The sequence below is a fragment of the Triturus cristatus genome, chromosome 5_1 (genome assembly GCF_964204655.1).
Source record: "Triturus cristatus chromosome 5_1, aTriCri1.1, whole genome shotgun sequence".
NCBI classification, from domain to species: Eukaryota; Metazoa; Chordata; class Amphibia; order Caudata; family Salamandridae; genus Triturus; species Triturus cristatus.
Genome location: NC_140587.1, coordinates 173,886,907 through 173,914,403, shown reverse-complemented (window position 1 = coordinate 173,914,403; position 27,497 = coordinate 173,886,907). Strand labels below are relative to the sequence as shown.

Genomic DNA, 27,497 nt, shown 5'->3' with positions numbered 1-27,497 from the left:
AAATTGTTCCCAGATTGTTTCCTCAGCCGGCGGAGCAGCGCTAGTGCGTGGCCATCTTGTCGTGGACTCAAACCACTCCCCCAATTCTTGTGATTATTAACAGGAGATTAGAGGCCTTGGCCATACCATTTGCACCGATAAGTCATTGGGTAATTCATACGGCTTCCTTCCAGGCACAAACCACTTTTGAACGAAATGGATCAACTTTTGAAGGACAGCTGACAACCTCTTAGCCAAGATTCCTGTAATCATTTTGTAATCACAGTTCAACTAAGATATAGGTCTACAGGACTCTGCTAACCTGGCATCTTTACCCGGCGTAAGGATCATAACTACAGTTGCCTCATATTAGGAAGGTGGAATTTAACAGCCTTCCAGAGAGATCTAATTAAAATAAGATACCCAGAAAGAGACCAAAGAGTTTATCAATTTTTATAGCGTTCAGATGGGATCCCACCTGAGCCTGCTGCTTTCCCTTTACTGAGCCTCTTAACCTGTTCCCTTATCTCTCCCTCTGTGATCCCGTCTGCGCCTGCGGCTTTCCCTTTACTGAGCCTCCTAACCTGTTCCCTTATCTCTCCCTCTGTGATCCTTTCCCTACGGCCTAAAATCTGCTGTTCCGTAAGACGTGGGAGTTATTGTTTTGCAACCAGTTTTTCATTACTATGCGGTCTGTGTTCAAATCGCTCGTATATATCCCACTAAAGCTACCCAACATCTTGGTTGTAGAAGATGGTGACAAGGTTTAGCCCGGCTGGGATTGGGTGTTGTAGTGTTGTGTTGTGGGTGCTGGCAGGAATACATGTGGACCTCAGGTAAGAAGGTATTTATTAAGTATATACACGAGACTCCAGCAGTGGCAGATGTAACCTGTCTCTGCCCCCCTCTCACTCAGCTAACGGCCGCTCCTACAAGACCCACGCTGTGGCATTCAGTGGCATCACATGAAGCGCACTTGTCTCACTGAGCTATCTGCCTTAAAACACACACATCCTGTCATAAGATGTTAACGGTACTTTTGGATATCGTTAGAGCTTTGACTGTTGTGTATGAACAGTAACTCACTCTGAGCTCTAGTCCGCAGGCGCTGCTCTTAATACTGAATCTTATTTCAACTACAGGTCCTATGTGATGTTCATCCTTTGTTCCTGTAGCTGTCATTGCTCTTTAATACAAAGATGATGTGTGTGTTATTACAGGTGTAATAATGTGAAGATTCAGAGCCCAGAGGTTGTGAAGAGTTATAAAGGTAAATACCATTGCGATGATTAGCTCTGTATGCTACTGTTCATGAAAATGATATGGTATGATATGGTGTGGTGTGCTATGGTATGGTGTGGCGTGGTGTAGTATGGTGTGGTGGGCTATGGTGTGGTATGGTTTGGTGTGCTATAGAATGGTGTGGTGTGGTGTGGTGTGCTATGGTATGGTATGGTGTGGTGTGGTATGCTATGGTGTGGTGTGATATGCTATGGTGTGGTGTGGTGTGCTACGGAATGGTATGTATGGTATGTTATGGGACGTTATGGTGGGATGGATTGGATTGGATGTGATGGTGTGGACTGGTATGGTATGGAATGTTACGATGTTATGGTGTGGTGTACTATAGGGTGAGATCATGGTATAATATGGTATAGTGGTATGGGATGGTTTGGTATGGTGGTAATGGATGGAATGGGATGGCGATATGTATGGTATGATGTGGTGTGGTATGGTATTGTGTGGCATTTAGTGGTAACGTGCCCTCACGTCAGGGTACAGTTTCTTGATTTGTGTCTCTAAACTTTGTTTTTTCCAGATGTTTCTAGATTTCTACTTATCTCCATTCTGTATACGTGCTGCCACATTTCCTTTTTTAAAACATTTTTCCCCTTGGATATTCATGCTAAATTTATCAGAAATTCAGATGCGGTAATTTCACAACCCACATTAATGATACTGCTAGACTTGACAACTGCGAGCAACTTAGTTCCGGCAGGTTTCTGGGACTATTCAATGGGAAATTACCTCCGAATTCGGTATTTACCACATAACACATTCTATTTTCCAGAGTTTTAGCACTAACAGGGACCTAGCGCACGCATCGACACGGACCCAACGCATGTATCTAAACTGACCTGGCACATGCACCCAGTCTAACCTAGAGCATGCATCTACACGGACCCAATGCATGCAGGTAAACTGAACTAGCACATGTACTTACACTAACCTAGCGCAAGCATCTACACGGACCCAATGCTTGGATCTACACGGACCCAGCACATGCACCCACACTAACCTAGCGCAAGCATCTACACGGACCCAGCTCATGCAACTAAACTGACCTAACCAATGCATCTACATTGAGCTTGTGCATTCACTTGCACTTACTTAATGCATGCATTCACACTAACCTAGCGCAAGCATCTACTCTGACCTAGTGCATAAACCTACTCTGACCATGTGCATACACCTACACTGACCTAGCACATGCACCTACACTGACCTAGCACATGCATCTACACTGACCTAGCGCATGCACCAACACTGACCTAGCACATGCACCTACAGTGACCTAATGCATGCATCTACACTGACCTAGTGCATGCCCCTACACTGACCTAGTGCATGCACCTACACTGACCTAGTGCATGCATCTACACTGACCTAGTGCCTGTACCTACATTGACCTAGCACATGCACCTACACTGACCTAGTGCATGCACCTACACTGACCTAGTGCCTGCACCTACATTGACCTAGCGCATCCACCAACACTGAGCTAGCGCATGCCCCTGCACTGACCTAGCACATGCACCTACACTGACCTAGTGCATGCACCTACACTGACCTAGTGCATGCACCTACACTGACCTAGCGCATCCACCAACACTGAGCTAGTGCATGCCCCTGTACTGTCCTAGCATATGCACCTACACTGACCTAGTGCATGCCCCTACACTGACCTAGTGCATGCACCTACACTGACCTAGTGCATGCACCTACACTGACCTAGAGCATGCAACTACACTGACCTAGCGCATGTACCTACACTGACCTAGTGCATGCCCCTACACTGACCTAGTGCATGCACCTACACTGACCTAGTGCATGCACCTACACTGGCCTATAGCATGCATCTACACTGACCTAGTGCATGCACCTACACTGACCTAGCACATGCCCCTACACTGACCTACCGTATGCACCTACACTGACCTAGCGCATGCACCTACACTGACCTAGCACATGCCCCTACACTGAGCTTGCGCATGCACCTACACTGACCTAGAGCATGCACCTACACTGACCTAGCGCATGCACCTACACTGGCCTAGCACATGCCCCTACACTGACCTACCGTATGCAACTACACTGACCTAGTGCATGCACCTACACTGACCTATAGCATGCATCTACACTGACCTAGTGCATGCACCTACACTGACCTAGCACATGCCCCTACACTGACCTACCGTATGCACCTACACTTACCTAGTGCATGCATCTACACTGTACTATTGCATGCATCTACACTTAACTAGCACATGCACCTACACTGACCTAGCGCATGCACCTACACTGACCTAGCACATGCCCCTACACTGAGCTAGCGCATGCACCTACACTGACCTAGAGCATGCACCTACACTGAGCTAGCGCATGCACCTACACTGACCTAGAGCATGCACCTACACTGACCTAGCGTATGCACCTACACTGACCTGGCACATGCCCCTACACTGACCTAGCACATGCATCTACACACCTACAGCATGCACCTACACTGACCTAGCGCATACATCTACACTGACCTAGCGCATGCATCTACACTGGCCTGGTTCATGCACCTACACTGACCTAGAGCATGCAACTACACTGACCTAGCGCATGTACCTACACTGACCTAGTGCATGCCCCTACACTGACCTAGTGCATGCACCTACACTGACCTAGTGCATGCACCTACACTGACCTATAGCATGCATCTACACTGACCTAGTACATTCACCTACACTGACCTAGCACATGCCTGTACACTGACCTACCGTATGCACCTACACTTACCTAGTGCATGCATCTACACTGACCTATTGCATGCATCTACACTTACCTAGCACATGCAGATACACTGACCTAGCGCATGCAGCTACACTGACCTAGCACATGCCCCTACACTGAGCTAGCGCATGCACCTACACTGACCTAGAGCATGCACCTACACTGACCTAGCGCATGCACCTACACTGGCCTAGCACAGGCCCCTACACTGACCTACCGTATGCACCTACACTGACCTAGTGCATGCATCTACACTGACCTACTGCATGCATCTACACTTACCTAGCACATGCACCTACACTGACCTAGCACATGCCCCTACACTGACCTAGCACATGCATCTACACACCTAGAGCATGCACCTACACTGACCTAGCGCATGCATCTACACTGACCTAGCGCATGCATCTACACTGACCTAGCGCGTGCACCTACACTAACCTAGTGCATGCATCTACACTGACCTAACGCATGCATCTACACTGATCTAGTGCATGCACATACACTGACCTAGCATATGCATCTACACCAACCTAGTGCATGCACCTACACTGACCTAGCACAGGCATCTACACTGACCTAAAGCATGCATCTATACTGATCTAGCGCATGTACCTACACTGACCTAGCGCATGCAGCTACACTGACATAACAGATGTGTCTACACTGACCTAGCACATGCATCGACACTAACATAGCGCATACACCTACACTGACCTAGCGCATGCACCTACACTGACCTAGCTCATGAACCTACTCTGACCTCGCTTGTGACCCTACACTGACCTAGCACATGCATCGACACTGGCCTAGCGCATGCACCTACACTGGCCTATTGCACACACACACACAGTTTATAAGATCTTCCCTCACAGTCTACACTCACACCATGCACTCCCAGTTAGGCCCATCGCATCACGCACATATGCTCTCATGCCATGCACGCACACACACAAAACAAGACAACAGTAGAGTACTGCTGCACTTTTATTTCTGCAGATAATTCCTGAATACTATTTGTCATGTTCCTGCTACAATTTCTGTAATTTCTGCTAAAGTGGAATGTGTCCCCAGTAATATCTGGTTGAGTGGAACCGCATGTGGTAATACTGCATGTGGTTATGCTGCACGTGGCAATACTGCATGTGGTAATACTGCATGTGGTAATACTGCATGTAGTAATGCTGCATGTGGTAATCCTGCATGTGGTAATCCTGCATGTGGTTATGCTGCATGTGGTAATACAGCATGTGGTAATCCTGCATGTGGTTATGCTGCATTTGGTTATGCTGCACAGTGGCTATACTGCATGTGATAATATGTATGTGGTAATACTGCATGGGGTTATACTGCATGTGGCTATACTACATGTGGTACTACTGCATGTGGTAATACTGCATGTGGTTATGCTGCACATGGCTATCCTGTATGTGGTTGTACTGCATGTGGTAATCCTGTATGTGGTACTACTGCATGTGGTAATACTGCATATGGTTATGCTGCACATGGCTAAACTGCATGTGGTAATGCTGCATGTGGTTATGCTGCACATGGCTATACTGCATGTGGTAATATTGTCACCTGGAATACCAGTTGGGCAGAAACTTCATTTTTTTGTCAAATTAGTGTTGACACAAAACTGGAAATACGAATCTTTGGACTGTGGCTTCTGACAGGGTGTTGGAGTTCAGTACGATATTCTGGCTCAGCCCCGGCAGTGTTTCTACAAGATACCAAATATGTCTGTAAATAATCAGACACCCAAATTGTAATTTTGCTCTGTTCCCACTGTAACTTTCTAACCCACAAATGATGTGAAGTGGTTTATTTCCCTAAATACTTGGAGTTTTAAATACATTTATTGGGAAAACGTGAAAACCCTCCCACACAACCCTGTAGTCTCAACTTCACTAGAGCTTAGCCCAGGCCTGGGACCTGCCCCTGCTGGAAATTAATCAGATTAAAATGATCCTTTCGCTAGCTGCACTGACCTGAGGTAGAAATGTTTATTCCCTCTCAGACATTCCTAAGGCTAGACAGGGGCCTTGCGAACCTGGACCTCAGATTGGACATCCCAAGAGATGGACCTCGGCTCTCCGGCCTTTACGTCACAACCAAATGTCTTTCGTCCACAGCACTTCTGATCAGAAACTTAACTGTGACTCCAAAGTCCTGGTTTGTGTCTAGTAGGGCTAGGGAGGCGGCGTCTGTGGACAGCTAAAGCCAAAGGCAGTATCTCCAAAGTCTGTAGGAATCTAAAAGACACGGGGACCACCAGCAAGATGTGCAGAGTGGTATCTGTGCATGAGTTTACATGCTGCGGACTTACACCTGGAATAACAGCTGTATCTACACTCATTAATTCTACTAATGCCAACCAATCGAAGCATCTCTAAAGGGTGGTGTCTACCTGGGCCACTAAACTAGTACAGTATACCTTCTAGTAGCTCTGTCATTGTGTGCCATCTGATACTGTGTGCTCACTAGTACAGTATACATTGTAGTAGCTAATTTACTCTGTACCATCCAATGCAGTGTACTGACTAGTACAGTATACCTTCCAAAAGTGTTGTCACTCAGTGCCATCTAATGAAGTGTACTGTCTAGAACTGTATACCTTCTAGTAGCTCTCCTACACTGCGCCATCCAATACAGGGTTCTGCCTAGTACTGTATACCTTGGAGTAGCTCTGTGCCTCTCTGTCATATAACACAATGTACTGACTAGTACAATATACCTTGAAATACGTCTGTCACTCTGTACCATCTAATGGATTAGTACAGTACACTTCTAGTACCTCTCTCACTCTGTGACATGTAATGCAGTGTACTGACCAGTACTGTATAGCGTCTAGTAGCTCGTATCACTCCGTTCGATTGAATGCAGTGTACTGACTAGTACAGTACACTTCTAGTACCTCTGTTACTCTGTGGCATCTAATGCAGTGAACCGACTAGTACTATATAACTTCTAGTAGCTCGCTCCCTCTGTACAATCTAATACAGTGTTTACCTTCTAGTAGCTCTCCTAGTCTGTAAATTCAATGCAGTGTACTGGCTAGTACTGTATACCTTGGAGTAGCTATGTTGCTCTCTATCATATAACACAGTGTAGTGACTAGTACAGTATACCTTGGACTAGGTCTGTCACTGTACCATCTAATGGAGTGTACTGACTAGTACTGCACACTTCTAGTACCTCTGTCGCGCTGTGACATGTATTGCAGTGTACTGAGTAGTACTATATACCTTCTGGTAGTTCTTCTACTCCATACCATCCAATGCAGTGTACTGACTAGTACGGTATACCTTCTGGTAGTTGTTAGACGGACCGGGAGGGTCGGCCGAGGACAAGGGGAGAGGTCTCCGGGGAGAGCCGTCTCCAGTGATCGTACAGATGAGTAACTTCTCCCCCACAGATACACACCACACAAGGATAGGATTTAACGTTCTTTATAGGCGATTTCTTAAGGTACGATGAAATGGTACAAGGAGGTCTGGACTCAGGGGTCCCCTCGATTCTAGTCTCTTGGTTTGGGAAAGGGGGTAGCGGGACAGTCTGGTTACCAATCTGGTAGCTGAGATGGTATGGTGGATAGCTCACAATCCTCGAGCTCGGTGTTCTAGCTTGGACGGGCCGCGGCAGCGCCAGCAGGTCCCGGTGAAGGTGGTCGTTACACGGTCCGCGGCAGCGCCAGCAGGTCCCGATGAAGGTGGTCGTTACACGGTCCGCGGCAGCGCCAGCAGGTCCCGACGAAGGTGGTCGTTACAACGGTCCGCGGCAGCGCCAGCAGGTCCCGGTCCCGACGAGGATGGATGATGCAGAAGGCCGTGGCAGCGCCAGCAGGCAGGACGATGATTCACAAGGCAGGGCTACGGCAGCGCCAGTAGTCCGTCAAGGCTCAGTTCTTCTCGGTGTCTCTCGACTCCAGGATACAACTGCCTTCCTGCTCTGGAGCTGCCCTAGTTATAGGTCTGGCGCCCTTTGATGTCCGGACCCTCGCACTTGGAGGTCGGGGGGTCCGGGATGAGGGAGTCCAGACACCCAGCAGGGGGTGGAGCCAGCGCCCGTGGGAGCTGGAGGGCGATCGGCACCTGGCGGGGGAGAGCCATCGACACTTCTTTCTCCCATTGACCTGCCAAGTGGTCCGTTCACCTCCTGGGTGGATGGTGGTGCCGGGCTGTCGGGGCCGGGCCAGGCCCAGGGTTAGGGTCGAGCTGAGGCCACGCGGCCTCGTGGCGCAGTGTCCAAGATGGCGGCTGATCCGGCCGGGGGAGCCGGTAGTGGTTCGGCCCCATGATACATGGATGTCCGGGGGCAGGAGTTCCGTCGGGAGACGGGGTGCGGGTTGCTCTTGTGGGTAACACCTAGGAGTCCGGGGCTTGGGCCGTGTCATGCGGGGAGGGAGCGAGCCCTTCATGTGGCCTGTCCAACATGCGTCCCCCCCAGCTGAAGGCGGGGAGAGTCACCCATCCTCTTGGGGACTCTCCTCGTCGAGGCGGAAAAAGCGTGACAGGCCATCTGCGTTGGCGTGGTCTTGGCCCGGTCGATGTTCCACAGTGAAGTCCATCCCCTGCAGGGAGATGGACCAGCGCAATAGTTTTGGGTTTTCCCCCCGCATCTGCATTAGCCACTGCAGGGGTCGATGATCGGTTTGCACCCGGAAGTGGGTACCGAAGAGATAGGGCCGGAGCTTTTTGAGGGCCCACACCACTGCGAAGGCCTCCCTCTCGATTGTGCTCCAGCACTGTTCTCGGGCCAGGAGGCGTCTGCTGATGAAGGCCACCGGCTGGTCAAGACCCTCGGGGTTCAGCTGGGAGAGAACCGCCCCGATGCCGTGGTCAGAGGCGTCCGTTTGCACAATGAATTCCCGACTGTAATCGGGGGCCTGGAGCACAGGGGCGGTGCACAGGGCGGCTTTCAGCTTCTCGAAGGCCGCTTGACAGTCGGGGGTCCAGTTAATCTTCTTCGGTTGGTTTTTGGACGTGAGACCCGTGAGGGGCCCCACAATGCTGCCATAGTCCCTCACGAACCGCCGGTAGTAGCCGGTGAGTCCCAAGAAGGCTCGGACCTCGGTCTGCGTGACTGGGGGTTGCCAGGACTGGATGGCAGCGATTTTGAGTTGCAGAGGGGCCACCAGACCGCTTCCCACCTGGTGTCCGAGGTAGGTCACGGACACCTGACCAATTTGGCACTTGCCGGCCTTGATTGTGAGGCCGGCCCGCTGGAGGGCTTGCAGGACCTCTCGGAGGTGGTGGAGGTGGTCGGACCAGTGGTGGCTGTACACAGCGATATCGTCCAGGTAGGCGGCGCTGAACTCTTCGAGCCCCGCCAAGACCTGGTTCACTAGTCGCTGAAAAGTAGCTGGGGCATTCTTCATGCCGAAGGGCATGACCTTGAAGTGGTAGTGGCCATCGGGGGTAGAAAAGGCGGACCGTTCTTGGGCTCGGGGTGTGAGACCGATCTGCCAGTAGCCCGCTGTCAGGTCGAAGATGCTGAGGTAGCGGGCAGCCCCCATGCGGTCGATCAATTCATCCGCTCGGGGGATGGGATGAGCGTCGGTCCTGGTGACAGCATTCAAGCCCCGATAGTCGATGCAGAATCGGAGTTCAGGAGTGGTGCCGGGGGCAGCGGCTTTGGGGACCAGCATGACCGGGCTGGCCCAGGGGCTGTCCGAGGGCTCGATGACCCCGAGCGTGAGCATCTTGAACACTTCCTCTTGGATGCAGGCCCGCACCCGATCTGGTACGCGGTATGCCCGGTGTCTGATAGGGGGACTGTCCCCCGTGTCCACGTCGTGCAAGCACCAGGGGGTGACCCCTGGGGTGAGGGAAAACAGAGTAGCAAACTGCAGCAGGAGGTCCCGGCAGCCTTGGCGTTGCTCTGGGGTGAGGGCATCGGAGAGCCGGACCCCGTCCACGGAACCGTCTTTCTCCTGAGTCTTCAGGAGATCAGGGAGAGGCTCGGAGTCTTCTTCCGCCCCACTGTCTGTAGCCATCAGGAGGCTGAGTTCTGAGCGCACAAAGTGGGGTTTGAGTCTGTTGGTGTGGAGGACCCGGAGGGGGTTCCGGGGAGACTCCATATCGATGAGATAGGTGACGGGGCTCTTGCGTTCGACCACTTTGAAGGGCCCCGTCCACTTGTCCTGCAAGTCACATGGTTCGGTGGGGGACATCACCCACACTTGTTGACCAGGTTCGAATTCGACGGAGGAGGCATTTTGATCGTACCATTTTTTCATGTCCTCCTGACTGGCCTCAAGATTCGCTTTTGCCATTTCTCTGAATCGCCGGGTCTGATTGCGTAGTGCCAGGAGGTACTTGAAGACGTCTGGAGGGGTCTTTAGGGGGGCCATCTCCCAACCTTCTTTGACTAGGCTGAGGGGCCCTCGCACAGGGTGCCCATACAACAGTTCGAAGGGGCTAAAACCGAGGGACTTCTGGGGAACTTCTCGATAGGCGAAGAGGAGGCACGGAAGTAGTACATCCCACTGGCGACGGAGGGGCTCTTCCAATCCCCCAATCATTCCCTTGAGCGTGCGGTTGAATCGCTCAACTAGTCCGTTTCCTTGAGGATGATAGGGGGTCGTGAATCGGTAGGTGACCCCGCACTGTTGCCAGAGGGACTTCATATATTTCGAGATAAAGTTTGTGCCTCGGTCGCTGACGACTTCTCGGGGGAAGCCCACCCGGGAGAAGATCCCCATTAAGGCCCGGCCGACCACCGGAGCTGTTACAGTTCGCAGGGGCACAGCCTCGGGGTAGCGGGTGGCGTGGTCCACCAGTACCAGGATGAACCGATGTCCTTGTGCTGTGCAGGGGTCCAGGGGCCCCACAATGTCTATTCCCACCCTCTCGAACGGGGTGGTGACAACTGGGAAGGGTTGCAGAGGTGCTTTGAGCTTGCGGCCGCTCTTCCCGCTGGCCTGGCACGTGGGGCAGGACCGGCAGTGGTTGAGGACGTCGTTTCGCATCCTCGGCCAGAAAAAGTGGGTCACCAGGCGACTGTAGGTTTTTTCCTGGCCCAGGTGTCCCGCCAGAGGGACATCGTGGGCCAAATTTAGCAGGAAGTCTCTGAAACGGAGGGGCACCACCAGCACTCGACTGGCCCCTAACTCCGCGATTCTCTGTTCACTGTATAACAGGTCGTTATCCCAATAGACCCAATGGGCTCCGGTGGAGTCCCCCGCGCTCTGGGCGATGGCTTGCTGGCGGAGTCCCTCGAGGGAGGGACAGGTCTTCTGCTCCTGGCGGAACTGTTCCTGGGTGGGCCCCCCTTCTTGACGCCACTGAGCCAGGCCGGGAAGGTCCTGGGGCTGGGCGACCCCTTCGGGGGTTTGCTCTGGGGGGTCGGTATGGTCGGTGTCCTCTACTGGAGCGATCGGGGGAGGAGGTGCAGGCCATTCTGGTTCTTCTGGTCGGGGGATGGCACGGGCGGCCATGGACCGGGTGGTTACGCACGCCCAGTCCGGGAGGCCCAGCATCCCCAGGTGCTCTCTTCTTTCGACGGCGGCCCACGGGGAACTCTCAAGATCATTCCCCAGGAGACAGTCCACGGGGGCATCATCCCGGACCGTCACCTTCAACATGCCGGAGACCCCTCCCCATTCGAAGTGGACGCAGGCCATCCGACATAGACTCTCGGAATTGTCGGCTGAGCGGACGGGGCAGAGAATGTTCGGCAGGATCTGCTCTGGTTTTACCAGGTGACAGCGGACGGTCGTCACACTGGCCCCTGTGTCACGTAGGGCTTCGGCCCGGCGCCCATTAATGTTTACCCACTGGCTATATTTTCTGGTGTTGGCGGGTAGGGGGGCCCGCGGGACCATGTCTTTTCCCCCTAGGCACGCTAGAACCATGGCGGCCGGTTCCCACTCTTGTTGTGCCTGCTCGTATTCTTCTTGTTCTTCGGAGATTTGTTCTCCCCCCAGGGCGGCGGCAGCTACCTGGCGGGGTTTTTGAGTTTGGTTCTGTGGACAATTCGGGTCATTGGCGTAGTGGCCGACTCGCTGGCATCGGTGACACGTGACGTTGGCTCGGAACCCCGGGCGCATCGGGGGGTTGCCCGGCTGGCCGGGGGCGGGGTGCTGGCAGCGGGAGCGGCCGGGACTGTGTCTCTCCCTCGCCCCTGGCCTCCTCCTCCTCCTCGGGGACGGTGCTGACCTTGGTTGTTCCGGTTCTGCTCGTGTGGCCCTCTCCGGCCCACTCGGGTGCTTTCCCACCGGTCAGCTTCGGCGGCGAGTTGCCGTGGGTCAGTCAATTTACTGTCGAGGAGGTGCTGCCTGAGCTCGACGAAGCAGTTGTTAGACAGGTGTTCCCACACCATGAGATTAAAAAGTTGCTCGTAGGTCGTTACGTGGCTTCCCTTGATCCAACCCTCGAAGGCTCGGCTGAAATAGTTGACATATTCCACCCACGTTGTACCCGGGATCCGGGTGCAGTCCCGAAACCTCTGGCAGTACATTTCTGGTGTGAGCCCATATCGGGTGAGGAGGGCAGCCTTCATGTGGTCATAGGATGACATCTGATGGTCTGGGAGCTGCAGTAGGGCATCGCGGCCTTCGTTGACGAACCTCCCCCATAGGCCGGCTCCCCAGTCACTTCGATCGATCCGGTGGGAGGTCATGGCGATCTCGTAGGCCTTGAACCACTGTTGTATGTCGTCCTCTCAGACATACTCTCGGACAACATCCTTGGGGATGTGGACTTTCTTTTCTGTCGCTCCCGGGGTGCGCGGTCGCTCGGGCACCTCCGGTTCTTTGTTCTGCTTCCGTAGTTCTATTTCTGCCAGTTTGCGCTCGTGTTCGAATGTTAGTCTTTTTTCTTCGAGCTCTCTCTGCCTCTGTTTTTCCTCCCGTTCTTCTCGGAGCCGCAGATGTTCTAGGTTCAGTTTTTGCTCGGCTAATTTTAGTTCACCGTCCATTTTGAGTCGTGCCATTTCTAACTCATGTAATCTGTTTTTTTCTCTTTCTTGGATCTCTTCCTGCGAGAGGCCCGTTCCTCGCTCCTCGGGAGCCGTGGCGTTCCTCTCCGATGCTGCACTGTTTTGGTCTGGGGATCCGGCGACCCCGGTTTCTGCCCATGACTCAATGGCGTGCTTAAAATCGTCTTTGGTACTCAGGCCGTTGGTAGCAATGCCTAGTTCCATGCAGAATTGTTTCAGTTCACGATGGCTATACTCTTCCAATTTATCCATCTGGAATTTCTCGGTGGATCCGCTCTCTTTGGTTGACATCGTGGTTTTGTCGTGGGGTGAGCTACTCTCTGTACGATTACGCGTTGATTCGGATCGCGCCGCTGGCCACCAATGTTAGACGGACCGGGAGGGTCGGCCGAGGACAAGGGGAGAGGTCTCCGGGGAGAGCCGTCTCCAGTGATCGTACAGATGAGTAACTTCTCCCCCACAGATACACACCACACAAGGATAGGATTTAACGTTCTTTATAGGCGATTTCTTAAGGTACGATAAAATGGTACAAGGAGGTCTGGACTCAGGGGTCCCCTCGATTCTAGTCTCTTGGTTTGGGAAAGGGGGTAGCGGGACAATCTGGTTACCAATCTGGTAGCTGAGATGGTATGGTGGATAGCTCACAATCCTCGAGCTCGGTGTTCTAGCTTGGATGGGCCGCGGCAGCGCCAGCAGGTCCCGGTGAAGGTGGTCGTTACACGGTCCGCGGCAGCGCCAGCAGGTCCCGATGAAGGTGGTCGTTACACGGTCCGCGGCAGCGCCAGCAGGTCCCGACGAAGGTGGTCGTTACAACGGTCCGCGGCAGCGCCAGCAGGTCCCGACGAGGATGGATGATGCAGAAGGCCGCGGCAGCGCCAGCAGGCAGGACGATGATTCACAAGGCAGGGCTACGGCAGCGCCAGTAGTCCGTCAAGGCTGAGTTCTTCTCGGTGTCTCTCGACTCCAGGATACAACTGCCTTCCTGCTCTGGAGCTGCCCTAGTTATAGGTCTGGCGCCCTTTGATGTCCGGACCCTCGCACTTGGAGGTCGGGGGGTCCGGGATGAGGGAGTGCAGACACCCAGCAGGGGGTGGAGCCAGCGCCCGGGGGAGCTGGAGGGCGATCGGCACCTGGCGGGGGAGAGCCATCGACACTTCTTTCTCCCATTGACCTGCCAAGTGGTTCGTTCACCTCCTGGGTGGATGGTGGTGCCGGGCTGTCGGGGCCGGGCCAGGCCCAGGGTTAGGGTCGAGCTGAGGCCACGCGGCCTCGTGGCGCAGTGTCCAAGATGGCGGCTGATCCGGCCGGGGGAGCCGGTAGTGGTTCGGCCCCATGATACATGGATGTCCGGGGGCAGGAGTTCCGTCGGGAGACGGGGTGCGGGTTGCTCTTGTGGGTAACACCTAGGAGTCCGGGGCTTGGGCCGTGTCACGCGGGGAGGGAGCGAGCCCTTCATGTGGCCTGTCCAACAGTAGTTCTCTTACTCTGTATCATCTAATGCCGTGGACTGACTAGTACAGTATATGTTCCAGTAGCTCTGTCACTCAGTACCATCTAATGCAGTGTATTGACTAGTACAGTACACTTCTAGCATCTCTCTTAATATGTGCCATCTCATGCAGTGTACTGAATAGTACTGTTTACCTCCAGCAGCTTTCTCACTCTGTACAATTAATCCAGTGTGCTGACTAGTACTGCTTTCCTTGTAGTAGTTCTGGTACTGTTTACCATCGAATGGAGTGTACTGACTAGTACTGAACACTGCTAGTACCTCTGTAACTCTGTGACAGGTAATGCAGTGTACTGACTAGTACTGTATACCTTCTAGTAGCTCTTTCACTCCGTACCATCTAATGCAGTGTATTGACTAGTACAGTACACTTCTAGTACCACTCTTACTCTGTGCCGTCTCATGCAATATACTGACTAGTACTGTATTATGTCTAGCAGCTCTCTCACTCTGTACAATCTAATCCAGGGTACTGACTAGTACTGTTTTCCTTGTAGCAGCTCTGTCACTCAGTACTATCTATTATAGAGTACTGACTAGTGCAGTATGACTTGGAGTATCTCTGTCACTCTGTGCCGTCCAATGCAGTGCACTGACTAGTACAGTACACTCCCAGTACCTCTGTTACACTGTGCCATTTCATTCAGTGTACTGACTAGTACTGTATACCTTCTCATAAGTCACTCACTAGTGTACTGACTAGTACTGTATACCTTCTTGTAGCTCTGTTACTCTGTACAATCTATTACAGAATACTGATTAGTACAGTAAACCTAGTAGTAGCTCTATCACTCCGTACCATCTAATCAAGTTACTGTTACTCTCTGCTGTTGTAGTGTGCGTCATGTGTGGTTGTGCAATGTAGTATGCTGCATGGTGCAGTGTAGTGTGTAGTAGAATGTCCTATGTAGTGCAGTGTACTCTTCGGTGTAGTGTGTGCTCTGGATGAATGCGTGCTTTAGTGTAGTGAGCAGTCTAGTGCCACGCGCTTTAGTGTAGTGAGCAGTCTAGTGCCGCGTGCTTTAGTGTAGTGAGCAGTCTAGTGCTGCGCGCTTTAGTGAAGTGAGCAGTCTAGTGCTGTGCGCTTTAATGTATTGAGAAGTCTAGTGCCCGCATGCTTTAGTGTAGTGATCAGTCTAGTGCTGTGTGCTTTAGTGTAGTGAGCAGTCTAGTGCCGCACGCTTTAATGTAGTGAGGGGTCTAGTGATGTGCGCTTTAGTGTATTGAGCAGTCTAGTGCCGCTTGCTTTAGTGTAGTGAGCACTCTAGTGCCGCTTGCTTTAGTGTAGTGAGCACTCTAGTGCCGCACACTTTAGTGTAGTGATCAGTCTAGTGCCGCACGCTTTAGTGTAGTGAGCAGTCTAGTGCCGCACGCTTTAGTGTAGTGAGCAGTCTAGTGCCGCACGCTTTAGTGTAGTGAGCAGTCTAGTGCTGTGTGCTTTAGTGTAATGATCAGTCTAGTGCCGCACGCTTTAGTGTAGTGACCAGTCTAGTGCCGTGCTCTCTAGTGCCGCGTGCTCCTTCCAGGTGTGGTGTACTTTAATCATATATGAGTGTGATTGGAATATGTATATAGACTGATCGCGATCAAAGGTGTCTAAGTAGTGTGTCTGTCATCTAAAGGACTGGAAGGAAAACTCACGAGGCTGCAGATTTATGCAGATTTATGGAGATAGTCTCCATTAAAGGCAATGAAAATTAACACGGACGGAGAAAAAACAAATGCTTCAATTTACAGTCCAGATCCGCTGAAGGCGGCGCCGTAAACCAAAATCCATTCACCTGTGGAAAACAGTTGCGCCACTGTGGGAACCGGCAGGCTGGGGAATTGACAGCGTTCGAAGTGGCAGCGGCAATTATTGCAGAGGAGACGCGAGTGGTGTGGAAAACTACAAGGAGGAATTTTTGGCGTGCTGGCATGCTACAGTGAGGCTATTCGAGCGTGGACCTGCTGGCACCGTCAAGGGAGAGGTCAGGCTGCATATTTTGTTTAATTTGTCTAATTTGATTCCCCACTGATTTAAGGCCCAAACACAAACTCTTCAGGTTTGAGTGCAGTTAGTGAGACTGGCATTCTGACATTAATGATATTCTCGGCGCAACCTCTGGGGAATTTTTGCATGGACTTAGCTGCTTGAAGCGCGGGTAGGGTCAAGTGAGGGAGAGACTTCAATGTCGGAGGGGGACATACACTGGTGGCGCTAGGAGCAAGCACTCGGCTACTTGTAGGCTACCTATTGGCTACCTGCTGGTTTATGGACGATGGTCTGAAGGGCTTTTAAGTGGACTAACATGCCTCCTAAAACAGCCTGAGGTGGAAAGACAAGAGTTACTCAAGAGCGGGCCCGGCATCTTAGGTGGGGCAGGCAGTGAGGCCTTTTGCTGCTTAATTGATGGGTTTTTCCTGTTGGTTACCTTCTTGCTCGGGTCTGCTGCGGGTTTGCTACGGGACTACTGACACCAGAATCCTTTGCTCCTTTAGCGCACAGCAACCCATGCAACCCATGCACCACAAGAGCTATAAGTAGCACCAAGTGGGCCAGGCTATTGAAATATTGGGGACACACTCACCTACCGCTGTGAGGAGAACAGCCACCGCTAGTTTGCTCAGCCTTGCCCAGCACCTAGCCACAGGGGGACCACAACTACAACTCCCCAACTCTGCCTCGGATGATACGGCTCGCAACACCGGAACGAGTTGTGTGGCTGGCAGAAACTCCGGACTCCGTCAAGGCAAAAGAGAGGGCTCAATGTGCCGCTGCGTCCTGTGTCCTGTGGAGTGCTGAGCTTATGCCCGTTACGTTTGTGAGGAGGCTAGCGGGGGGCTCGAGGTGAGGTGATTGCTGACACGGAGGCTGAGTGGAGAACACTGGGGGCCCGCTGCACAAAAGACAAAAGAGGCGCATTATTTAATTAAGGACTCGAAGTCCCAGGAATTCTTTTTGCTGTACATACTTCCCCCCGGGATAGAGCAACGCCTCCCCTATTGACGCTACTTATTCCACCACTACGCGCGCAGGGGAAGGGCGGGCCGTCTGTGGCCACCCAGGGCCGGAGAGGCCGGGCTGGGCCATTCCTCTTTCGCCTGTGGCTCCAGAACTGTACTACATCTGCCACAGTAAGTACTGCGGGGGATATCACTAATATGTCTGCTCGGGGAACAAGGAGCCATACAATGGCCAGTAGAGGGTTGGTTACTGGCATTTTAGATAATTTTATCATTAGAGTAAACTCAGTGATTGACCAGGGTATTACCCTTATGGAGCGCAGAGTGTCTCAGGACCTAGCAATGGCTAAACGATCTTCCTTGGGCCACCTTGCCAATGCTTGGACGCCTGTGCACGACAATCATACCAATACCACCTGCGTCCCAGCCCTGGTACATGCTCCTCAGGACGATGGCCACACCTCTCCAACTATAGGCTCCCCAATTCCAGAGGCAACTGTGGCAACTGTGGTACCAGAGGTTTCATCTTTGCCTACCTCGCACGTGAAATCACCGGCAAATCCATCGAGGGGAATCAAGGAGCGGCAAAATGCAAGAGGAAGCAGGTTGCCACAAAAGTTATTTGTCACAGGAAGACCAGAACAGCGAAGGGCCGGACTGGCAGTGTTACATCCTTAAAACCCAAGGGAGGTCCTACCTTGAACGTCTCTATGGACTCGGACACTGACTTATCCCTGTCACCCCCAGCATGAAAAGGACCCATGACTCCGGAGCATGTTCAGTGCATGGGGGAGGCTAAGGGGGAGGACGATATCCTCATAGAGAGACTGGGGTCCTTATTAAAGATAGCGCTTGATCCGCTAGATCAGAGACTTGCTCAAATGGAAACCCAGCTCTCCCAGCTACAACAGGCTATGGCTGGGAATGGGGTAAAAAGAAAGGAAAAAATGCAGGCGGCAGATACAGCCCAAACCAGTTCTGTGTCCATTGGGGTCGCGAGTCTTGCTCATTCTCCTACCTCCGGGCCTCCTATAACAGCTACAAACATGACAGCTGCGGCCGCAGGAGTCGGTGCTGGGGCAGTACCGGCAGTCAATTTGAGTACATCCACCTCAGACGCGATAGCACCAGAGGAGGGAGAGTCTCTACCTAATTTTACATCCCAGGTTGCGAAAAGAATTGATTTACCGCCTGAAACCAGTCCGTATGTGGTGGTATTGACAGGTATTCCTGAAATTAGCAACTCAGGTCAGGAATCATTTATGTCCTTAAAAAATAAAGTGACCCAGTGGCTCAATCATAATAGGCCCCTACCGTACAATGTCAAAAGTGAAGTACTGATGGTACATAGGATAGCTTGGGTGGGACGCAGTAGAAAAACTATCCCAGGCGATTGTGTTCTGGTTAATTTTAGGGACCCGCGCACAGTAGAACACATTTGCAATTGGATTGACGACAGTGTAGGCTCAAGGATCAAACCCTATCCCCTGTCCTTCTTTTACCCTCGACCTGTAACGCCAGTTTGCGCATCGGATTGGTCACTGGTGATGCAAAGGCGGGGTCAAAGGGTGAACAGGGGCGATCACAGAGACCTAATCACCCAAAACTACCCTGAGACCCACAATAGGTTTAGTTCCCTTGAATTGATGGACTGACTTCATGCAGATAGGGAACTGAGGGTGGGCAATTCCCGGACTATGGACCCTAAAAAGACCACTGAAAGTGTAGAGGAATTTGAGGGTGGTCCACAAAGTGCGTTTCCAATTATCCAGACCTGGGTACCTAAAACGGCAGAGGGGCCTGTGACTCAAGAAAGTGTGGTGCTACAGCACCAAGCTCCACCTGATTGTGGGGCACAGAGTGTAGGTGAATCACTAGGAAGTGCTGCAGTAACCAAAGCAGCCACGGCATTGACTTCAATTAAAATACTGTCCTGGAACGTGGCGAGTATAACAAACAAGCTACATTGCACAGAGTGGGGTGCCCTGGTAGATCAGATGGATTTATGCTTGTTCCAGGAGACATGGGCCAGGGAGGAACACTCAAGAGTGGGATTCGCCACTTATCATGTACCTGCAAGGTGGGGAGGAAAAGGAAGACCTTCTGGGGGACTGGCCATATGGGTTGCTCTTCACTTGGGTTGCGTGGTGGAAAATATGCCCACTCATTCAGAGGATGTGCAGTGTTTAGTGCTAAAATGGCCCAATGGGTATGGACTGGCGGTTGTGAATGTTTACTCGCGGCCAGTTCGGATAGGGCTTGAGTCATCCACAATTGATGATTTATCCCAATTCTTGAGTACATTGCCAGGGGATTCTAGGCTTTTGGTGTCAGGGGATGTGAATTGCCAATTTGAGCCTTTCTTTGGAAGTAGCGAAGGTGCGTTTATGGGAGAGGACGACTATTGGGCGATCCCCCAATGTCAGTCCCCACGCCATAAGGTGTGGTCCCCATTGGCTACTCAGATCACAGCCCTTGCACTAAATAATTCCCTTAGGGCTTGTAATGGCCGTTCAGCGTCAGATAGCCCGTCAGTATGCACCTATAACAAGAAGGGGCAAGAGTCCCGAATCGATTACATCATGGTGGAAACCCGGATGTGGTCGATGCATTGATTTTAGGGTAGTTGAGAGGATTGATAGCGACCACAATGCGTTACGCCTGGAGTTGGTGAATCCAGGGCAACAAGAAACAGACTCACTTAATGTAGGAGGAGATGGTGAGGGTACTGCTCTGATCTTATCAAGCAACAGGCGTAGGGTAAAGTGGGGGAGAATAGTAGGTTCGGAAGAGAACTTAGCTAAAATCTATAACATAGTTCTATCACGACTCCTGGAGGTCGAAACTCTAATCTCCCAAGATGCTTCCAGTGACTTCAATGGAGAACTTAGTGTAATCCATTCAGATCTGGCCAATAATCTGGCTGAAGTCTTCTACCCTCAGGCTCCCACGAGAAGGCCCAGACAACCTGCCTTATCCTGGTATAACTCAGCATGCAGGAGAGCAAAGAGCAATCTTGTTATAGCAATTAAGGCAGGGCACAGCAAAATGGCGATTCGAGATCGCAGATTGCAGTACAAAGAGGTTATGGGGCATGCAAGAAAAGAATGGGACATGGAAAGGTGGATGAACCTAAAGATAGGCCTGGACACAAAAGATGCGCGCAGATTTTGGTCACTTGTTAACCATGGTTCGGGTGACCCAAAATCTGCCATAGAACCGAATATTGCGGCATCAGCATGGGAGGCCCATTTTAAAAGTTTATATGGGGGGGAAGCCGCGTTGTGTAGTTTGTTCGACTCACAAGTCCCAGATGATCAGCAGGAGCCCCTGGAGTTTACCTTGGGGGAGGTGATAAACGCAATAGGCAAACTCTCAGTGGGAAAGGCCCTGGGACTTGATAAATTACCAGGGGATCTTTTTAGACATCAACCTGAAATCTGGGGCCCCTATCTCCTTGTCGTATTTAACGCTATCTCGAGAGGCATGGAAATTCCCAGTACTTGGCTGGGGGCAGAGATAGTCCCGATATTCAAGAAGGGGTCACCTCTGCTCCCTGTCAACTATAGGCCAATCAGCTTAATTGACATCCAACAAAAAATATTTGCAAGATTGGTCCTGGACCATTTGTTGACGTGGATGGAGGATCACGAGGTACTGAGCCCCTTCCAGGCGGGATTCAGAAGGAATACGTCCACTGTGGACCAAATCTTCCGACTGATCCTATTGTACTGGAAGACGGTAAAGGTAGAGGGTGGCAGCCTCTACATGGTCTTCATGGACCTCCGGTCCGCGTTTGACCTAGTTCCTAGGGGAAAACTGTGGGCTGTCCTTCAGGATCTGGGCCTCCCGCATCAGATTTTAGTGCTACTCATGAGATTGAATGAGGGGAACTTCGCCCGGGTTTGCTGTGGCAAGAATGGGACGCTGTCACCAAGGTTCCCCGTTGGCAGGTGAGGTTCCGTAGCGATCCGAACCCGTGTATTCGGTATCGTAGTACTGACACGACTTTGGTACCAATGAACCGCAAATGATCCATTATATCCATGACAGTATTTTCGCTACGCAACGAGCTTGAATTCACTGAAAAATAGGGCATTTTGTTGTTAAGTCATGGCATCCATTTTAGATACGGCGTCCATTTTGTTTCTTGCCCTCACAATGAACGGACGATGACCCCGGCAGAATCACCTTGTTAAGGACACGTAAGTTCGAGCCTGAGAAAGGCTGACGCTGCATGACTAGGCAGAATCAAGCTGCCTCCCTTGCCTGAGGCCAGTCCTGCTATACTGGTTCTCGTGTCCATTGTCCTGACTGAGAGGCCGAAGACGGTAGCCATGCCCGTTTACGATCCATAAACACCTCTTATCCTACTTTTCAATCCTTTGCACCTGGTGCTGCTCCTCTCCTTCTGGGCTTTTACAATGGGGAGGTTACGATTTTTATGATGGGGAGGATCGAGCAAAGAATGGAGAACTGACAAGGAGACCTGATCGAATACCGAAAACCTACGACTAATTATTGTTTGATGTACAATTATTGTCTGTTTGGGATACCGGGTTGGGCATGAGAAATATTTGTGCAATATTGCCTAAAGACATATTTCGTGTATTTAAGACGCAACCCACTTAATGCAATTTGAACAGTCTCGTAGATTCTGCCTCTGTGTGGTTCCTATGACTTCTGTGTCCTTGCAGTAAATAAACCTTGGTCTTTGACGCCACCATCGAGAAAACCGCGTCTCTGTTTATTTTGTGCACCGAGACAGGAGGAACTCAGGGGTCTTCGGGTGTTGTTTCCCTGACACCTCTAGACTCTTAAAAGTCCAGAACCTCACAGGGGGGTTCTGCCTTTATGTCAATGGGGTAATCTCACATCTGGACAGTGTCCCCGATAATGATGCACCAAGGCTGGCTGGTAGGAGGGTGCCGGCGATCATGTTCGCGGACGACACCCTCCTACTCTCCAAATCTCCCATGGGGATCGAGAGGATATTGAACGACTTTGGGGACTTCTGTCGGAGCAGAGGCCTTGAGATCAACATTGACAAGACAAAATTCATGGGGGCAGATTTATGAGCCCCTTGCGCCACTTTTGCGTCACTTTTAACATGGGAAAAGTGACGCAAAAGTGACGCAAGGGGCTCATAAATCTGCCCCATGATCTTTAACCCGCCAGTGTATACCCGCGCAAATCCATCTCTGGGCGATGTATGTCTGGAAAGGGTTACGACCTTCCAGTACCTGGGTGTTACTATTCATGAAAATTTGTCATGGGGTCCGCAAAAGGCCAAATCCCACATGAGACTTTCACAGTTGTAGTGTGCTATCTTAAGGGTTTCTGACTCATCAAGCTTTAGACCAGTGAGTCCTGCCCTGGAGGTCTATAAGACGCAAGCAAGGGCAGCTGCTCTCTATGGGGGTGAGCTTTGGGGTCACTGTGCTGCCCCTGAAATCACTAAAGTTGAGTCCAAATTTGCAAGGCGATTACTATCGCTTCCTCAGAGTACTCCATCAACACCGCTGAGGTTAGACCTGGGACTGTCGCCTATTGCAAACGAGCTAGCAGTAAAGCCCCTAAGGTTCTGGCACAGACTATGGACCACTCCAGATCTTTTAACTATAGGGACGAACTTAAACAGATCCTTAGTTTTAATTGTGTAAGAAAAATCCGCTGGCTTGCGTTCATTAAGCGTGAACTTCTAAATCTAGGACTACAATCCATGTGGGAAGATCCAGAGAGGGCATGTGGCCGGATATCACGAAAGATGTTTACCAAAATTCACAAAGGGCAAAAGCTGGAACTTTTAATCATGGCCCCTAATGCAGGTTCCCTCACTAACTCTTTTTTAGAATTCAAAAATTCTTATTATTTCGAGGACTTCATGGATGTTGTCTTCCCGATTTTAGCGCGCAAACTTTTTATCCAATGGCGACATGGCACTTTACCCCTCAAGGCCGTCACAAGCAAGTGGACGGCCTCCTCTAACAAGTCTTGCCCGGGCTGCAGCTGTGACTTAGAGGATGAGCTTCATGTTCTCTTCTTTTGTCCAGCATATACCAAACCAAGAAAATATTGGTTGATACCATTGTGCAGAAATCTGGGTTTTAAACATTGTCTCAATGCTTTCAGAATTTTTAAAACCAGTACATCGAGCCCTATTGTTTTTGCACTTTCTAAATTTTTGCTAGCTATGTGGTGCAAGCGGCGTAAATTAATTGATATCGATTGCTAGCTTTAATGTTTATGAAATGAGTGTTTGTAACCTGACGTATTTTTAAATATTGTATAGATGAGAGGGTATTCTTGCCTGTACGAAAATATTGCCATGTGTATATAAATGAATTTTAACCTCTTCTGTGCCCATGACGAGATAGTCTTGTCATGGAGCACGGTCGCGCTGTGCCCATGACGAGACTATCTCGTCATGAACCCCACCCACTAATGAAACGCACGGCACAGGAGGGGGAAAGGGCGTGGCACTGAAGGGGTTAAATGTTACTTGCCTTCCCTTTCCCCCTTCTTCCCTTTTGTGTTTTACTCTGTACTCTTTTATGGCCAAATTGGCCGATATAAAGAATTTTTGATGATGATGCATATGTAAAACAGAAGCAGTACTTACAGCCTTTCTTTGTGTCGTTAAATCTCTAATTGTGAATCTCTTCTCTGCAGTGATGGTGACTCTGGATCCTGACACGGCTCATCCTCGGCTCCTCCTGTCTGAGGGGGGGAGACTTGTGAGACGGACGGACAAAGAACAGACCCTGCTGGACACCCCCAAGAGATTCACCTACCACCTCTGGCCCTGTGTGCTGGAGAGCGAGGGGTTCACCTCCGGCAGACATTACTGGGAGGTGCAGCTGCTGCAGGAGGGGGCCGAGTGGTATGTGGGGGTCGCAGCGGAGTCTGTGAGCAGGAAGGGAGACATCACATGGTCACCGGAGGGGGGAGTCTGGGCTGTGCAGGGGCAGCGGGGTCAGTACTTGGCTCTCACCTCCCCTCCGACCCCTCTGTCGCCTCGTGAGAAGCCCCTGAAGATGGGTGTGTATCTGGACTACGAGGGGGGGCGGCTGTCCCTGTACAATGCTGACTCCATGGAGCTTCTCTACTCCTTCCCGGGGGCGCCCTTCACGCATAGGCTCTTCCCCATCTTTGGTCTCGGTGCTCACAGTATAATTGATTGTTTCTTCCATCTCTGGGAAGGAGCGGAGCTGAGGCTGGTGTGAGCCCCCCTCCCTCCCCCTCAACTGTCATCCCTAGTTTAAACACCAACATTCCAAAGAATCTTCAAACCCCAACATTCCAAAGAATCTTTAAACACCAACATTCCAAAGGACCTTCTTCACAATGACCCTCTCGCCTGTTGCCATGACAACCAGAAGCCTCACGTGAAACTATGTATCTCTTTCCCTTGTACATTTTTAAAACAAGGGCAGCCAATCTTTGCCGTGTGAATCATCCACCAAACCGCATGTAACATATGATAAAGTCTCTGCAGAATTGAACAAGCATTGGCATAGCCAACAGGTCTCGCCTTTGGAAACTTGTAAGTGTTTAGGTAAGTTGTAGAGCAGTGTGGCTGCTGTGCTCCGTACTGCAAATTTAGTGTCTAGTGCAGTGACGTGGGGCAGTGGCATGGTGTGGTATGTTGTTATAAGGTGTGTGTTGGTGGGATGCATGTGGGTAGTTGCTGGGGTGCATGTGGGTAGCATATGCATCTTTACAACAAAAATCACCAATTGTAATTAAATTAATAATGCTTGTCTACAAACTATTGAAAGGGCAATAAGGGTAAATGTAATATGCATGGCCCCATGGACCAATCTAACATGTTTATAATAGTAAATTATCGATTGAAAACAACGAAACTACCGGCCTGTCGTTAACTCTTACTTTACTGTTTGTGTTTCCAAATTGTTAAATCCCTAGCCACATATATTGGCGGCAATTTCCCAGAACACACAGTCTGTTTTTAATACTTTGACTTTACCTATGTGCCTACATTGGATGTTTTTTTTTGTCATTTTTTTTACTTTGACTTTGCCTTTCTCCCATTACCTGGCTTGGTCTTTCCCCCCTTCGAATATCTCCTTATTCCAGAACCTCGCCCCATATTGCGCTTTTCCTCTGCACCCGTCCTTGTCCTGCCTCCATCCTGTCCTTGCCTCCATTCTTACTGTACATTGCACCATGTCTTCCCCCAAGCCGCCCGCCCCTTACCCCCGGATCCTGCCCTCTCTAGACACGGCCCTATCTCTTGGAGCAATTCATTTCTGTCCAACCTTTCATAATACGCTAAGAACATTTTCAACCACAAATTACTGAAGCTTCACCCTGAAACGCTCTCAGCTGATACCTACCGCAGCTTCTCTCGTCCAATGAAAACTGATTTTATTTTCCACTCCAAACACACCACTCAATAGAAAAACACTTTCCTTCTCCACTTTCCTATCACCAAATCTATCAAAATCCCATACGGAATAAAACTGTCGACTTCCCCTTCCCCCACCTTCAAGGGGGAAATCGATATTTACATATTCAGAACAGGCAACATCCTCATTCAAGCATCTGATATCCACCTCAACATTTGAGACAGACATTTCAGTACCTTGGCCTATCAAATCTCCCAATTGACTCATAATCCCTCAATAACTCAACTGCCCTGCACCCATGAGTCTTTACCCTCTACCTCCGTTCAGGCCCCTCTCCCCCTCTCCATCTCTTCTACTACCTGCCTTCCTCCCCTTGGGACTCCCTCCGCTCTCGCTTCCATGTCTTATTCTCCGGCTCCTACTCTTAACATCGATCGAACCCCGCCTGTCCCGCCATCATCCCTGACTCTCCCTCACACTCCTTTCTTACTCATTTGCCCCCTCTTGGGTTTCATTCTACTCTCCCCTCTAGGTTTCATTCTCTGACGCCCATTCTTATCAATGACCGATCCCCTCCTCTCCCTTCCCTCTTCCCAGATGCTCCCTCCTACTCTCTTCCTATGCACTCTCCTCCCGTGGGATCACCTTATGCACTCTCGTCTTTGTACAATTCTCCAACTTCTAATGACTTCCTTCCTAAGCAATCTGATGTGGTTTACCCCTGCATCCCATGACGCTCTCATCTCTAATATTGACTTGATCTCCCTGACCATCATCGTCCCCATTGACTGGTCCGACCACCATCTCATTCTGTTCGAAATCACAACCAGCGCTCCTCTCCCCACATATGTTAACAACAAACCTAAGATATGGTCCAGAAACCTTAAGCAAGTCCCTCAAAGTGAACTCGAGTCTAAACTTCAAGCTCAACTTCAACTCATCCCTCTCTCCCAAAACGCTAATGAGCTGACTGATCATTTCAATCAGGCCATGGGTGATGCCCTGGATCAAGTCGCCCCACTCAAACTTAAACAACAAAGGACAATCCAATTTAAATCTTGGTTCAATCCCGAACTTAATCAGGAAAGAAGACAACTCCGACTATCTGAAAGATCTTGGAGACAACACCCCTCGCCCTCTCATCCCGCCCTCCTCAAAGAAGACAACTCTGACTATCTGAAAGATCTTGGAGACAACACCCCTCGCCCTCTCATCCCGCCCTCCTCAAAGAAGACAACTCCCACTATCTGAAAGATCTTGGAGACAACACCCCTCTGCATCTCATCTCGCCCTCCTTAGATTGACAAGAGCAACCTATAAGAAGCACATCTTCAATGAACAGGCTTCTTTCATCGCGCACAACTTGATTGTGCCAAAAACAGGCCCAGAGAACTCTTCAACATAATCAGAAGACAAACGTCCTCTACCTCTCCAGAGCTGACAGCATCAATTGAAAGAGGTGAGGAAATTGCCAATTTCTTTTCGGAAAAAATTATCAAAATTGATCAATCCTTCATTCCAACTCCGGCCCTGCCCAGCCCCCCGATGGGACATTGACTTTCCTCCGCTCTCGACACCGTCCCTCCCACCTAATCTGCCCACTCAACTACCCTCTCCGACTATTTCTAGTGATTTCCTTTCCAACTTGCAACTGAAAAATAACGCCTCCAGGTCTAATTTCC

General features: G+C 50.8%; 1 pseudogene across 1 annotated transcript in view; it reads left to right on the top strand.

Annotated features, from left to right (window-relative positions):
* LOC146830579 (E3 ubiquitin-protein ligase TRIM39-like) overlaps window positions 1-25,306 on the top strand; it is a 129,541-nt pseudogene extending 104,235 nt beyond the window's left edge. Inside the window, exons 6-7 of the transcript XR_014961446.1 lie at window positions 1,200-1,249; window positions 24,116-25,306. The product of XR_014961446.1 is annotated as an E3 ubiquitin-protein ligase TRIM39-like (transcript). The remainder of the gene's footprint in view (window positions 1-1,199; window positions 1,250-24,115) is intronic.
* The last annotated feature ends 2,191 nt before the right edge of the window (window positions 25,307-27,497 follow it).